The 16,176-nt window shown below is 44.0% G+C and overlaps 1 non-coding gene and 1 pseudogene across 1 annotated transcript; both read left to right on the forward strand.

Annotated features, from left to right (window-relative positions):
• The first annotated feature begins 7,394 nt into the window (after nucleotides 1–7,394).
• On the forward strand, nucleotides 7,395–7,513 carry LOC138362443 (5S ribosomal RNA). Its single transcript, XR_011227668.1, has one exon. It is a non-coding gene; the product is annotated as a 5S ribosomal RNA (ribosomal RNA).
• An 8,336-nt stretch (nucleotides 7,514–15,849) lies between these two features.
• Nucleotides 15,850–15,968, forward strand: LOC138362445 (5S ribosomal RNA; annotated as a pseudogene).
• The last annotated feature ends 208 nt before the right edge of the window (nucleotides 15,969–16,176 follow it).

The following is a 16,176-nucleotide window of genomic DNA, read 5'->3' on the forward strand; positions in this document are numbered from 1 at the left end:
TATGCACATGATATGAATGAATTAAATAGTGTAGTTTTAAGTAATTAGGTTGTAGACACATTAAGCGGATATGATATTTGACGCGTCCAGAACTGGTGATTTTTGGTTTAGTTTTAAATGCACCACCACCACCACCACCACCACCACCATTGCTTCCCCAGAGCCTAATTAAGGACCGGTAAAAGGAGTCAATATGTATGTCATCTATAAAACCAAAGAATGAATAAAAAAACACACACAAACCTACATAATAGTATTAGGAAGATTGTATGGCAAAAAAAAAAAAGTATTATTCCCATTGGGTCGTTTGAACTCGCGACTTCCAAAACACCAGCCACACACCTTACAACCCAGCCACCATAGAGTTGGTATAATTGTGCAACTTTAGTTATAAAAGTAAAGTTTTCTCACATTGTATTGATAACTTAAAGGATTTTTTTTTTTTTTTGCATGTACAAATCTTATTGTCTGTTCTATGAAAAGGCTTGATGTAAATTATGTATTTTTTGAATGATTGAATTGTAGGCACATTAAGCGGATTCGATATTTGATATATCCAGAAAAGGCGATTTATGTTCAGTTTTAAAATGCATCACCGTTAACGCTAAAGGACTGGTAAAATGACTCGATGTTTGTCATTTTTAAAATAAACACTAAAACAAGGCCCTTAACATATATAATGTTTGAATATAAATTGAATGCATATAAATACAAAGTGGGAGTGGCTGGCTGGCTGGCTGGCTGGCTGGCTGGCTGGCTGGCTGGCTGGCTGGCTGGCTGGCTGGCTGGCTGGCTGGCTGGCTGGCTGCCTGGCTGCCTGCCTGCCTGCCTGCCTGCCTGCCTGCCTGCCTGCCTGCCTGCCTGCCTGCCTGGCTGCCTGCCTGCCTGCTGCCTGCCTGCCTGCCTGCCTGCCTGCCTGCCTGCCTGCCTGCCTGCCTGCCTGCCTGCCTGCCTGCCTGCCTGCCTGTCTGGCTGCCTGGCTGCCTGGCTGCTGCCTGCCTGCCTGCCTGCCTGCCTTGCCTTGCCTTGCCTTGCCTTGCCTTGCCTTGCCTTGCCTTGCCTTGCTTGCTTGCCTTGCCTTGCCTTGCCCTGCCCTGCCTTGGCTGCAGCTGGCTGGCTGGCTGGCTGGCTGGCTGGCCGTAAATCAACTCTTAACAACACCACACCACACCACACCATCACTCATCACCCATCACCCACCACCGGCCCCAGTCTCCCAGCCTCTCTTATATACCCGAGCAGGCCCTTTAAATTATTTGAATTGTTGCACTTCGGCCAATGGCAGGCACGATCGCTGCTGCTCAAACATATTCTGGTTCACAAGTATTAATATATATATATATATATATATATATATATATATATATATATATATATATATATATATATATATATATATATATATATATATTCATGAAACACATTAAAACCTTGATCATTTATTCATTCATTACGTCTAGTGAAGAATTGCTTTTGTTCATTTGTATGATTAAAAATGGATAGAATATGAATTCCTCGCTTAAAGTAAAATATAAAATATATATTGGATTTATATGATTGGTTAATATTCCAAGTGATGCTGAATATCCCCTATAATTTTGTTTTGTTTGTTTGTTATGTACACATTCCAAATGAAATCAATATAAATGTTATTATTAATGTTTGAAAGTTGATTGTCTACTTGAATCTCTCTATTAAAGTGTGTGTGGCTCCGGATGGAGCCTGGTTATGGTATTTGTCGCGGTGGGTGGCAGAAGTGCTTACTTCTTCTCTGTCTTCTTTGGCAAAAGAACTGCCTGAATGTTTGGAAGAACACCTCCCTGTGCAATGGTTACGCCAGACAGAAGTTTGTTGAGTTCTTCGTCGTTGCGGATGGCCAACTGCAAGTGACGTGGGATGATACGGGTCTTCTTGTTGTCACGTGCGGCGTTACCGGCGAGCTCGAGAACTTCGGCAGCGAGGTATTCCATGACGGCTGCCAGGTAGACAGGAGCGCCAGCACCGACGCGTTCGGCGTAGTTGCCCTTACGCAGCAGACGGTGAATTCTGCCCACGGGGAACTGAAGTCCGGCCCTGCTGGAGCGAGACTTTGACTTGCCCTTCACTTTGCCTCCCTTGCCGCGTCCTGACATTGCTGCTGCTGTTGTGGGTTTGTGGTGTTTTAATGCCGGCCCGCAGATCGAGCTTCGTGTTATATACCCCGCTCAGGATCAAGGGAGTCCGCCACTGACCAATCAGCGCGCTCCGCCACGCGACCCGCTCTGAGCTGAGTCGCGAGCGGGATATAAAAGGAAAGCTCGACTCGCGCAAAAGTTCATTATTGTATCGCAACGCCAGCCAGCACGAGCATCATCATGCCACCCAAGGCATCTGGAAAGGCTGCCAAGAAGGCCGGAAAGGCCCAGAAGGCCATTGCCAAGGGCGATAAGAAAAAGAAGCGCAGGAGGAAGGAGAGCTACAGCATCTACATCTACAAAGTGCTGAAGCAGGTCCACCCCGACACTGGTATCTCTTCCAAAGCCATGTCGATCATGAACTCGTTCGTGAACGACATCTTCGAGCGCATCGCCGCCGAGGCTTCTCGCCTGGCCCACTACAACAAGCGTTCCACCATTACCAGTCGGGAGATCCAGACGGCTGTAAGGCTCCTGTTGCCCGGAGAACTGGCCAAGCACGCCGTCTCTGAGGGCACTAAGGCCGTCACCAAGTACACCTCCTCCAAGTAAACGGCTTACTTACTGCCCTGTGGTGGTGGCTTGGCCTCAAACCAACAAACTCGGCTCCATTGGAGCCACACTTTAATTTCTAAAGAGATTGTGAGTGTTAGACACCAATACTATTATAACAAAAACCTCTGTCACTGAAAGCAAATAGCTATAAAATGAGAATATTTATGAAACTGTCTGTGTGTGTTTCTCTCTCTCAGTCTCTGTCTGTCTGTCTGTCTGTCTGTCTGTCTGTCTGTCTGTCTGTCTGTCTGTCTTGTCTGTCTGTCTGTCTGTCTGTCTGTCTGTCTGTCTGTGTCTCTCTCTCTCTCTCTCTCTCTCTCTCTCTCTCTCTCTCTCTCTCTCTCTCTCTCTCTCTCTCTCTCTCTCTCTCTCTCTCTCTCTCTCTCTCAACACATATAAGCACTCGGTATCTTTTTTCTAGAGATTAGAGATTCATTGTTATGTTCCACATTAGGATTACTATGCAGGCCACCCTCTTAGGTTTGAAAATGTCAAGAAAACGGTTAATTTAAAATGTCATCTCCTAACTTAACAGATTAAGCCAGAGGACCGAAAACAGAATAAAACAGGACTGGACAGTATGTCACTTATACAAGCTGCTTTTATTTCTAGTACAGTATGACAATTTTTATTTTGGGGGGGTGGGGGGGGTGGGTGATCCTTGACAGTGCATAAGAGCGAAAAGCGACGGCGTTTTGTTTGTAAGAGAACAGGTTGTACTACAAATGACTTGATTTATTGATATCACGTGTATGTATGACACCTAAATTAGTGTATTTGTTTATTTATTTATTTATTTATTTATTATATGTGTAGATGAAGGTTAATTCATATGACTGATGCTAGGAATGTCTGAAATCTCCTTAGAAGGATATTTTGGCCCTGAGAAGGGCCGAGTTTGGTGTATACTAGGGTGGTCGATTTAGCTTATGCACGCTCTCCACGGATACGGCGAGCAAGCTGAATGTCCTTTGGCATGATGGTGACACGCTTGGCGTGGATGGCACAGAGGTTAGTGTCCTCGAAGAGACCGACCAGGTAAGCCTCGGATGCCTCCTGTAAAGCCATGACGGCAGACGACTGGAAGCGAAGATCGGTCTTGAAGTCCTGGGCAATCTCGCGCACCAGACGCTGGAAGGGAAGTTTCCTGATGAGCAACTCGGTGCTCTTCTGGTAACGACGGATCTCACGCAGGGCGACCGTTCCGGGCCTGTAACGGTGAGGCTTCTTCACACCCCCTGTGGCAGGAGCAGACTTGCGTGCTGCCTTGGTGGCCAGCTGCTTACGAGGAGCCTTGCCTCCCGTGGACTTGCGAGCAGTCTGCTTGGTGCGAGCCATGGTGAACAACTGTGGTTTGTGATGGCCGGCGCCGAAAAATTTTTGCTTATATACGCCGTCTCGAGGCGCTTGCTCGAGCGCCATTGGCTGCTCGACTCGCCTACGTCACCCCGTTGCCCCTCCCCTCCTTCCTCTGGCTGCAGCCAACAGGCGGCTCACCTCAATCACTATTATCGCTGATTTTGCTCTATTTTTTGGATTTGTGCAAAAGTCATTTCACAGGGACGTGAAACAGACGAGTAGGCAACTGCAGTTTTGAAAGCGTTGTGAGAAAGCCGTGTCTATTCGACCACAAGCGTAAAGTAAGGGCAGGCAGGAGTTGCAATGCTACTAGTACGTCCGCTTGATGGGATATAGTCGGGAAATCGTGCGGGCATTCGTCAATTCGATTCACACAACTACAACACCATGACTGGACGCGGCAAGGGAGGCAAGGGACTCGGAAAGGGTGGCGCCAAGCGTCATCGTAAGGTGCTACGTGACAACATCCAGGGCATCACCAAGCCCGCTATTCGTCGCTTAGCTCGTCGTGGCGGCGTCAAGCGTATTTCGGGTCTCATCTACGAAGAGACCCGTGGCGTCCTGAAGGTGTTCCTCGAGAACGTCATCCGTGATGCTGTAACCTACACGGAACACGCCAAGAGGAAGACCGTCACTGCCATGGACGTGGTGTACGCTCTGAAGCGCCAGGGTCGTACCCTCTACGGATTCGGCGGATAAGAGCTTGGCTAATCCATCGATTCCACCCACCACCACCTCAAAACGGGACCTAATTAGGTCCCTATACTTTTTTACTGAAGGGCTTAATAGACGATAACATAAATTGTTTTGATATCAGCTAGCACATTGGGTCTTATGAAATCTATTTTTTATCCTCGCATGCTTAAAGGGACTCTGATTGGGGGGGGGGGGGGGGAAGGTTTGTTACGTTATATACTAGCAGAGCAGGATCATTGGTGGGGGGGGGGGGGGTGTGAGGGGGAGAGAGAGAGAGAGAGATCTTTCCCAACTCTTCCTTTTTACATGAGTGAGCTACCCGTTTTATTCATTTTATCCTTCTCAGAGCTGTTTTGATAGTATCCAAATGATGGTAAATGAAAAGGGAGGACACGAATATCTACCCAGAATTCAGGACTGGCAATCGATATGCATGTTTGAGTGAGAATCTTTTTCTCTCTCAACTTAGGTATACGTTTATGTCGTACCTAAAAGCGAGAACCACACTATTGGGACAAGTATGCAAGGCCCAATTTTCCTAACAAGCACAGTTAATTTTGTTATTTTCGAACATTTCTTTCCAAATTGGTTTATCCAATTAACAGTATTATATTAAGATCATGAATTGCTGGGTTAGGTTAGGTTAGCTTAGCTTAGGTTAGGTTAGCTTAGCTTAGCTTGGGTTAGCTTAGGTTAGGTTAGGTTAGCTTAGCTTGGGTTAGCATAGGTTAGGTTAGGTTTGATTACATTTCTATGTTAGATTTAACTCAAATTCAAAACAATTGCCAGTCATTCGGCTTGTTAGTCAACTTGCCTCTAATAGGGGCAATTTGTCTAACAAGACTATTTAGTTTTGTGTGTATATATATATATATATATATATATATATATATATATATATATATATATATATATATATATATATTATAATATATATATATATTATTATTATAGCTTCAAGACTCTGAACCAATATAGAAGCATCAAGAGGAAGTGCTTGTGTTATGGGCCAATAGGCCTTCTGCAGTTACTTCCATTCTTATGTTTTTATTCCCATTGGTTCGTGTTTTATCTTGTGTAAATGTCAATCACCTTACCCAAAACTTTGGTACCATATCACCTCACCCATGTATATATATATATATATATATATATATATATATATATATATATATATATATATATATGTATATTATATATATATATATATAGATGTATTATATATATATATATATATATATATATATATATATATATATATATATATATATATATATATATATATGTATATTATATATATATATATATATATATATATATATATATATATATATATATATATATATATATATATATATATATAATATACAGAGTAAATCTACCCCAAAAGTAATGATTTATTTGTCTACAAAACTAAACTCTTTTTTGGAATCATATGAGGCCCCTCCACTGAGGGGGGAGGCCTGGATGTTTATTGTCATGTGTATTCATGCTGCTTGCATGTCGTCGTTTATTTTGCCTTTGTTGTTTTTTTGACAGCTTTCTTTGCCTTGGGTGGTTTGGGAGATTTTGAAGCTCTCTTTATTTTGGGCTTTTTGTTCCCAACAACAAGCTGCTGCTGCTGCTGCTGCTTCTTTTTCAAGGCTGTAGGTGGTTTGTTGCTTGTGGCGGCTTTCTTGGGAGTTACCACGGCCTTCTTTGCTGCTGTAGATGGTTTCTTGGTTGTGGTGGCTTTCTTGGGAGTTAGAACGGCCCTCTTCTCTGCTACGGCCAGCTTGAATGATCCACTAGCTCCACTTCCCTTGGTCTGAACAAGAATGCCGTCAGCCACTGCTTTCTTGAGAAATCTTCGGATGTAAATGGCGATCTTGGCAGCCTCGACTTTGTTGTTGGCAACAACGTACTTCTTGATTGCTTGTAGAGACGAGCCCTTACGGTCTTTGAGTGCTGCGACCGCGGCTAGAACCATTTGACTAGTTTTCGGGTGAGCAACCTGGACGCGAGGTTTCCTGGTGGTGGCCACCACAGCAGCAGCAGCCGCAGCCTTCTTGGTAGGCTTTGCTTCTACCATGATGATGATGAACCAACCAAGGTGATGAGAGACGCTCAGACAGTCACGGGGGAATGATGCTGCCGCCGCTTGAGCCGAACCTATTTATGTGCCGGCACGGTACAGAAGCTGCAACCTGGCAACTCGTCCACCAATCACGACGGTTGGTTTTACGGCTCCGAAACCTGGATCCCATATCTTCTCTAAAATAGAAGCATTTGTTCATGTTCTTTGTAAAAGTATCATAAAGCAGGACAGATGAGACAAATATCATAAAAACTGAAGAGCAGATGAGCACACACATGTTTGTATTACAAAAGAAAATCCACAAATTCATTAGAAATTGGCAGGGCAGGCTGAGGAAGTAGGTAGATGTAAAATGTCTGTAAATGGCGAAAGAACATAAACCCAAGACTGAATAAACGATGTTAAATATCCATGCCAAGGAGACAAAAATATGTTAGGATACAATTACCATTAAGACACCACAAGCAGGTCCGTATCCTGCCGCGATGACTTAAAAGAGTTGGTTATTAGCCACAATGTGTAGGCAGTCTCATGCCAACGGCCATACCACGTTGAGAACACCGCTTCTCGTCCGATCAGCGAAGTTAAGCAACGTTGGGTTTGGTTAGTACTTGGATGGGTGACCGCCTGGGAACACCAAATGCTGTTGGCAATAATGTTTTTTGTTTTGTTTTGTTTTGTTTCGTTTGTTTTTGTTTGAATGGCTGGCTCCACGGGAAATTCACGGAGTTGTGTGGAATAAGGCCTGGTAAAATGAATTAATATGTATGTCATGTTTAAAACAAACTCGCTTAATATAGATATTGTGTGAGGCTTTATACAAAAACAAACAACCAAAACAAAACATGTTGTATATATATATATATATATAGCTTAATCCGGGTTTGAACTCGCAACTCCAAGAATACGCATCACTTATATACACTTTACCACTGGACCACTGCTGCAGGACACTAGCTTGATGCTGAGGTATCAATTTAATGACGTAAATGCCATTTCCACAAATAAATGATAATTAAAAAGTATTTGTATGTACAAATCTTTTCTGTTTAAAAGGCTACAATATCAGTTACTGATATAATTTGTGTTAATGTTTCTATACCCACAAGAAGGCATATTTTTGCTTATATGTAAAGGGTACGGAGAAGGAATCCACAGACCATCATCCCCTTCCCCTCCCCTTCCCCCCCCCCCCCCCCCCCCCCCCCCCCCACCCCCAACTCCCACCTACTACCACCACCACCACCACCACCACCAATCACCACCAATCACCACCAATCACCACCACCAATCACCACCACCACATCTAACCGAAAACCCCCTAACACATCAACCCTCCCCCCAATCAACAGGCGAAATAATAACCCTCAAATGCCTGCCTGCCTGCCTGCCTGCAAGCCAATACTAACGGTCTTCTCAGAAAGAAAATCTCTTTGTATCTGTATTACTTGATGAAATGTATGATTCTAATAATGAAAATAAATTTTGATGTCGGTTGTATGAGCATAATGACCAATATGCACATGATATGAATGAATTAAATAGTGTAGTTTTAAGTAATTAGGTTGTAGACACATTAAGCGGATATGATATTTGACGCGTCCAGAACTGGTGATTTTTGGTTTAGTTTTAAATGCACCACCACCACCACCACCACCACCACCATTGCTTCCCCAGAGCCTAATTAAGGACCGGTAAAAGGAGTCAATATGTATGTCATCTATAAAACCAAAGAATGAATAAAAAAACACACACAAACCTACATAATAGTATTAGGAAGATTGTATGGCAAAAAAAAAAAAGTATTATTCCCATTGGGTCGTTTGAACTCGCGACTTCCAAAACACCAGCCACACACCTTACAACCCAGCCACCATAGAGTTGGTATAATTGTGCAACTTTAGTTATAAAAGTAAAGTTTTCTCACATTGTATTGATAACTTAAAGGATTTTTTTTTTTTTTTGCATGTACAAATCTTATTGTCTGTTCTATGAAAAGGCTTGATGTAAATTATGTATTTTTTGAATGATTGAATTGTAGGCACATTAAGCGGATTCGATATTTGATATATCCAGAAAAGGCGATTTATGTTCAGTTTTAAAATGCATCACCGTTAACGCTAAAGGACTGGTAAAATGACTCGATGTTTGTCATTTTTAAAATAAACACTAAAACAAGGCCCTTAACATATATAATGTTTGAATATAAATTGAATGCATATAAATACAAAGTGGGAGTGGCTGGCTGGCTGGCTGGCTGGCTGGCTGGCTGGCTGGCTGGCTGGCTGGCTGGCTGGCTGGCTGGCTGGCTGGCTGGCTGGCTGCCTGGCTGCCTGCCTGCCTGCCTGCCTGCCTGCCTGCCTGCCTGCCTGCCTGCTGCTGCCTGCCTGGCTGCTGCCTGCCTGCCTGCCTGCCTGCCTGCCTGCCTGCCTGCCTGCCTGCCTGCCTGCCTGCCTGCCTGCCTGCCTGCCTGCCTGCCTGCCTGTCTGGCTGCCTGGCTGCCTGGCTGCCTGCCTGCCTGCCTGCCTGCCTTGCCTTGCCTTGCCTTGCCTTGCCTTGCCTTGCCTTGCCTTGCCTTGCCTTGCCTTGCCTTGCCTTGCCCTGCCCTGCCTTGGCTGCAGCTGGCTGGCTGGCTGGCTGGCTGGCTGGCCGTAAATCAACTCTTAACAACACCACACCACACCACACCATCACTCATCACCCATCACCCACCACCGGCCCCAGTCTCCCAGCCTCTCTTATATACCCGAGCAGGCCCTTTAAATTATTTGAATTGTTGCACTTCGGCCAATGGCAGGCACGATCGCTGCTGCTCAAACATATTCTGGTTCACAAGTATTAATATATATATATATATATATATATATATATATATATATATATATATATATATATATATATATATATATATATATATATATTCATGAAACACATTAAAACCTTGATCATTTATTCATTCATTACGTCTAGTGAAGAATTGCTTTTGTTCATTTGTATGATTAAAAATGGATAGAATATGAATTCCTCGCTTAAAGTAAAATATAAAATATATATTGGATTTATATGATTGGTTAATATTCCAAGTGATGCTGAATATCCCCTATAATTTTGTTTTGTTTGTTTGTTATGTACACATTCCAAATGAAATCAATATAAATGTTATTATTAATGTTTGAAAGTTGATTGTCTACTTGAATCTCTCTATTAAAGTGTGTGTGGCTCCGGATGGAGCCTGGTTATGGTATTTGTCGCGGTGGGTGGCAGAAGTGCTTACTTCTTCTCTGTCTCTTTGGCAAAAGAAACTGCCTGAATGTTTGGAAGAACCTACCCCTCCCTGTGCAATGGTTACGCCAGACAGAAGTTTGTTGAGTTCTTCGTCGTTGCGGAATGGCCAACTGCAAGTGACGTGGGATGATACGGGTCTTCTTGTTGCACGTGCGGCGTACCGGCGAGCTCGAGAACTTCGGCAAGCGAGGTATTCCATGACGGCATGCCGAGGTAGACAGGAGCGCCAGCACCGACGCGTTCGGCGTAGTTGCCCTTACGCAGCAGACGGTGAATTCTGCCCACGGGGAACTGAAGTCCGGCCCTGCTGGAGCGAGACTTGAATTCGCCCCTTCACTTTTGCCTCCCTTTGCCGCGTCCTGACATTGCTGCTGCTGTTGTGGGTTTGTGTGTTTTAATGCCGGCCCGCAGATCGAGCTTCGTGTTATATACCCCGCTCAGGATCAAGGGAGTCCGCCACTGACCAATCAGCGCGCTCCGCCACGCGACCCGCTCGAGCTGAGTCGCGAGCGGGATATAAAAGGAAAGCTCGACTCGCGCAAAAGTTCATTATTGATATCGCAACCGCCAGCCAGCAACGAGCATCATCATGCCACCCAAGGCATCTGGAAAGGCTGCCAAGAAGGCCGGAAAAGGCCCAGAAGGCCATTGCCAAGGGCGATAAGAAAAGAAGCGCAGGAGGAAGGAGAGCTACAGCATCTACATCTACAAAGTGCTGAAGCAGGTCCACCCCCGACACTGGTATCTCTTCCAAAGCCATGTCGATCATGAAACTCGTTCGTGAACGACATCTTCGAGCGCATCGCCGCCGAGGCTTCTCGCCTGGCCCCACTACAACAAGCGTTCCACCATTACCAGTCGGGAGATCCAGACGGCTGTAAGGCTCCTGTTGCCCGGAGAAATGGCCAAGCACGCCGTCTCTGAGGGCACTAAGGCCGTCACCAAGTACACCTCCTCAAGTAAACGGCTTACTTACTGCCCTGTGGTGGTGGCTGGCCTCAAACCAACAACCTCGCTCCATTGGAGCCACACTTTAATTTCTAAAGAGATTGTGAGTGTGTATAGACACCAAATACTATTATAAACAAAACCTCTGTCACTTAAAGCAAATAGCTATAAATGAGAATATTTATGAAACTGTCTGTGTGTGTTTCCTCTCTCAGTCTCTGTCTGTCCTGTCTGTCTGTCTGTCTGTCTGTCTGTCTGTCTGTCTGTCTGTCTTGTCTGTCTGTCTGTCTGTCTGTCTGTTGTCTGTCTGTTGTCTCTTCTCTCTCTCTCTCTCTCACTCTCTCTCTCTCTCTCTCTCTCTCCTCTCTCTCTCTCTCTCTCTCTCTCTCTCTCTCTCTCTCTCTCTCTCTCTCTCAACACATATAATGCACTCGGTATCTTTTTTCTAGAGATTAGAGATTCATTGTTATGTTCCACATTAGGATACTATGCAGGCCCACCCTCTTAGGTTGAAAAATGTCAAGAAAACGGTTAATTAAAATGTCATCTCCTAACTTAACAGAATTAAGCCAGAGGACGAAAACAAGAATAAAACAGGACTGGACAGTATGTCACTTATACAAGCTGCTTTTATTTCTAGTACAGTATGACAATTTTATTTTGGGGGGGTGGGGGGGGTGGGTGATCCTTGACAGTGCATAAGAGCGAAAAGCGACGGCCGTTTTGTTTGTAGAGAACAGGTTGTACTACAAATGACTTGATTTATTGATTATCACGTGTATGTATGACACCTAAATTAGTGTATTTGGTTTATTTATTTATTTATTTATTTTATTATATGTGTAGATGAAGGTTAATTCATATGACTGATGCTAGGAATGTCTGAAATCTCCTTAGAAGGATATTTTGGCCCTGAGAAGGGCCGAGTTTGGTGCTATACTAGGGTGGTCGATTTAGCTTATGCACGCTCTCCACGGATACGGCGAGCAAGCTGAATGTCCCTTTGGCATGATGGTGACACGCTTGGCGTGGATGGCACAGAGGTTAGTGTCCTCGAAGAGACCGACCAGGTAAGCTCGGATGCCTCCTGTAAAGCCATGACGGCAGACGACTGGAAGCGAAGATCGGTCTTGAAGTCCTGGGCAATCTCGCGCACCAGACGCTGGAAGGGAAGTTTCCTGATGAGCAACTCGGTGCTCTTCTGGTAACGAGGATCTCACGCAGGGCGGACCGTTCCGGGCCTGTAACGGTTGGCAGGCTTCTTCACACCCCCCTGTGGCAGGAGCAGACTTGCGTGCTGCCTTGGTGGCCAGCTGCTTACGAGGAGCCTTGCCTCCCGTGGACTTGCGAGCAGTCTGCTTGGTGCGAGCCATGGTGAACAACTGTGGTTGTGATGGCCGGCGCCGAAAAATTTTTGCTTATATACGCCGTCTCGAGGCGCTTGCTCGAGCGCCACTTGGCTGCTCGACTCGCCTACGTCACCCGTTGCCCCTCCCCTCCTTCCTCTGGCTGCAGCCAACAGGCGGCTCACCTCAATCACTATTATCGCTGATTTTGCTCTATTTTTTGGATTTGTGCAAAAGTCATTTCACAGGACGTGAAACAGACGAGTAGGCAACTGCAGTTTTGAAAGCGTTGTGAGGGAAAGCCGTGTCTATTCGACCACAAGCGTAAAGTAAGGGCAGGCAGGAGTTGCCACTGCTACTAGTACGTCCGCTTGATGGGATATAGTCGGGAAATTCGTGCGGGCATTCGTCAATTCGATTCACACAACTACAACACATGACTGGACGCGGCAAGGGACGGCAAGGGACTCGGAAAGGGTGGCGCCAAGCGTCATCGTAAGGTGCTACGTGACAACACCAGGGCATCACCAAGCCCGCTATTCGTCGCTTAGCTCGTCGTGGCGGCGCTAAGCGTATTTCGGGTCTCATCTACGAAGAGACCCGTGGCGTCCTGAAGGGCTTCCTCGGAACGTCATCCGTGATGCTGTAACCTACACGGAACACGCCAAGAGGAAGACCGTCACTGCCATGGACGTGGTGTACGCTCTGAAGCGCCAGGGTCGTACCCCTACCCTCTACGGATTCGGCGGATAAGAGCTTGGCTAATCCATCGATTCCACCCACCACCACCTCAAAACGGGACCTAATTAGGTCCCTATACTTTTTTACTGAAGGGCTTAATAGACGATTAACATAAATGTTTTGATATCAGCTAGCACATTGGGTCTTATGAAATCTATTTTTATCCTCGCATGCTTAAAGGGACTCTGATTGGGGGGGGGGGGGGGGAAGGTTTGTTACGTTATATACTAGCAGAGCAAGGATCATTGGTGGGGGGGGGGGTGGGGGTGTGAGGGGCGAGAGAGAGAGAGAGAGATCTTTCCCAACTCTTCCTTTTTACATGAGTGAGCTACCGTTTTATTCATTTTATCCTTCTCAGAGCTGTTTTGATAGTATCCAAATGATGGTAAATGAAAAGGGAGGACACGAATATCTACCCAGAATTCAGGACTGGCAATCGATATGCATGTTTGAGTGAGAATCTTTTTTCTCTCTCAACTTAGGTATACGTTTATGTCGCTACCTAAAAGCGAGAGAACCACACTATTGGGACAAGTATGCAAGGCCCAATTTTCCTAACAAGCACAGTTAATTTTGTTATTTTCGAACATTTCTTTCCAAATTGGTTTATCCAATTAACAGTATTATATAAGATCATGAATTGCTGGGTTAGGTTAGGTTAGCTTAGCTTAGGTTAGGTTAGCTTAGCTTAGCTTCGGGTTAGCTTAGGTTAGGTTAGGTTAGCTTAGCTTGGGTAGCATAGGTTAGGTTAGGTTTGATTACATTTCTATGTTAGATTTAACTCAAATTCAAAACAATTGCCAGTCATTCGGCTTGTTAGTCAACTTGCCTCTAATAGGGGCAATTTGTCTAACAAGGACTATTAGTTTTGTGTGTATATATATATATATATATATATATATATATATATATATATATATATATATATAGACTATATATATATATACTAATATATATATATATATATTATTATTATTATAGCTTCAGACTCTGAACCAATATAGAAGCATCAAGAGGAAGTGCTTGTGTTATGGGCCAATAGGCCTTCTGCAGTACTTCCATTCTTATGTTTTTATTCCCATTGGTTCGTGTTTTATCTTGTGTAAATGTCAATCACCTACCAAAACTTTGGTACCATATCACCTCACCCATGTATATATATATATATATATATATATATATATATATATAATATATATATATATATGTATATTATATTATATATATATAATATAGATGTATATATATATGATATATATATATATATATCTATTATATATATATATATATATATATATATATATATAGATGTATATATATATATATAGATATATATATATATATATATATATATATCTATATATCTATATAATATATATATATATATATATATTATATATATAATATACAGAGTAAATCTACCCCAAAAGTAATGATTTATTTGTCTACAAAACTAAACTCTTTTTTGGAATCATATGAGGCCCCTCCACTGAGGGGGGAGGCCTGGATGTTTATTGTCATGTGTATTCTGCTGCTTGCATGTCGTCGTTTATTTTGCCTTTGTTTGTTTTTTTTGACAGCATTCTTTGCCTTGGGTGGTTTGGGAGATTTTGAAGCTCTCTTTAGTTTGGGTCTTTTTGTTCCCCAACAACAAGCTGCCTGCTGCTGCTGCTGCTTCTTTTTCACGGCTGTAGGTGGTTTGTTGCTTGTGGCGGCTTTCTTGGGAGTCTACACGGCCTTCTTTGCTGCTGTAGATGGTTTCTGGTTGTGGTGGTCTTTCTTGGGAGTTAGAACGGCCTACTCTTCTCTTGCTACGGCCAGCTTGAATGATCCACTAGCTCCACTTCCCTCTGGTCTGAACAAGAATGCCGTCAGCCACTGCTTTCTGAGAAATCTTCGGATGTAAATGGCGATCTTGGCAGCCTCGACTTTGTTGTTGGCAACAAACGTACTTCTTGATTGCTTGTAGAGACGAGCCCTTACGGTCTCTTGAGTGCTGCGACCCGGGCTAGAACCAATTTGACTAGTTTTCGGGTGGAGCAACCTGGACGCGAGGTGTCCTGGTGGTGGCCAACCACAGCAGCAGCAGCCGCAGCCTTCTTGGTAGGCTTGCTCCTACCATGATGATGATGAACCAACCAAGGTGATGAGAGACGCTCAGACAGTCACGGCGGGAATGATGCTGCCGCCGCCTTTGAGCCGAACCTATTTATGTGCGGCACGGTACAGAAGACTGCAACCTGGCAACTCGTCCACCAATCACCGACGGTTGGTTTTACGGCTCCGAAACCCTGGATCCCATATCTTCTCTAAAATAGAAGCATTTGTTCATGTTCTTTTGTAAAAGTATCATAAAGCAGGACAGATGAGACAAATATCATAAAAACTGAAGAGCAGATGAGCACACACATGTTTGTATTACAAAAGAAAATCCACAAATTCATTAGAAATTGGCAGGGCAGGCTGAGGAAGTAGGTTAGATGTAAAATGTCTGTAAATGGCGAAAGAAACATAAACCCAAAGACTGAATAAACGATGTTAAATATCCATGCCAAGGAGACAAAAATATGTTAGGATCCAATTACCATAAGACACCACAAGCAGGTCCGTATCCTGCCGCGATGATTAAAAGAGTGGTTATTAGCCACAATGTCGTAGGCAGTCTCATGCCAACTGCCCATACCACGTTGAGAACACCGCTTCTCGTCCGATCAGCGAAGTAAGCAACGTTGGGTTTGGTTTAGTACTTGATGGGTGACCGCCTGGGAACACCAAATGCTGTTGGCAATAATGTTTTTTGTTTTGTTTTGTTTTGTTTCGTTTGTTTTTGTTTGAATGGCTGGCTCCACGGGAAATTCACGGAGTTGTGTGGAATAAGGCCTGGTAAAATGAATTAATATGTATGTCATGTTTAAAACAAACTCGCTTAATATAGATATTGTGTGAGGCTTTATACAAAAACAAACAACCAAAACAAAACATGTTGTATATATAT

This window comes from Procambarus clarkii, unplaced genomic scaffold, assembly GCF_040958095.1.
Source record: "Procambarus clarkii isolate CNS0578487 unplaced genomic scaffold, FALCON_Pclarkii_2.0 HiC_scaffold_1829, whole genome shotgun sequence".
Lineage (NCBI taxonomy): Eukaryota > Metazoa > Arthropoda > Malacostraca > Decapoda > Cambaridae > Procambarus > Procambarus clarkii.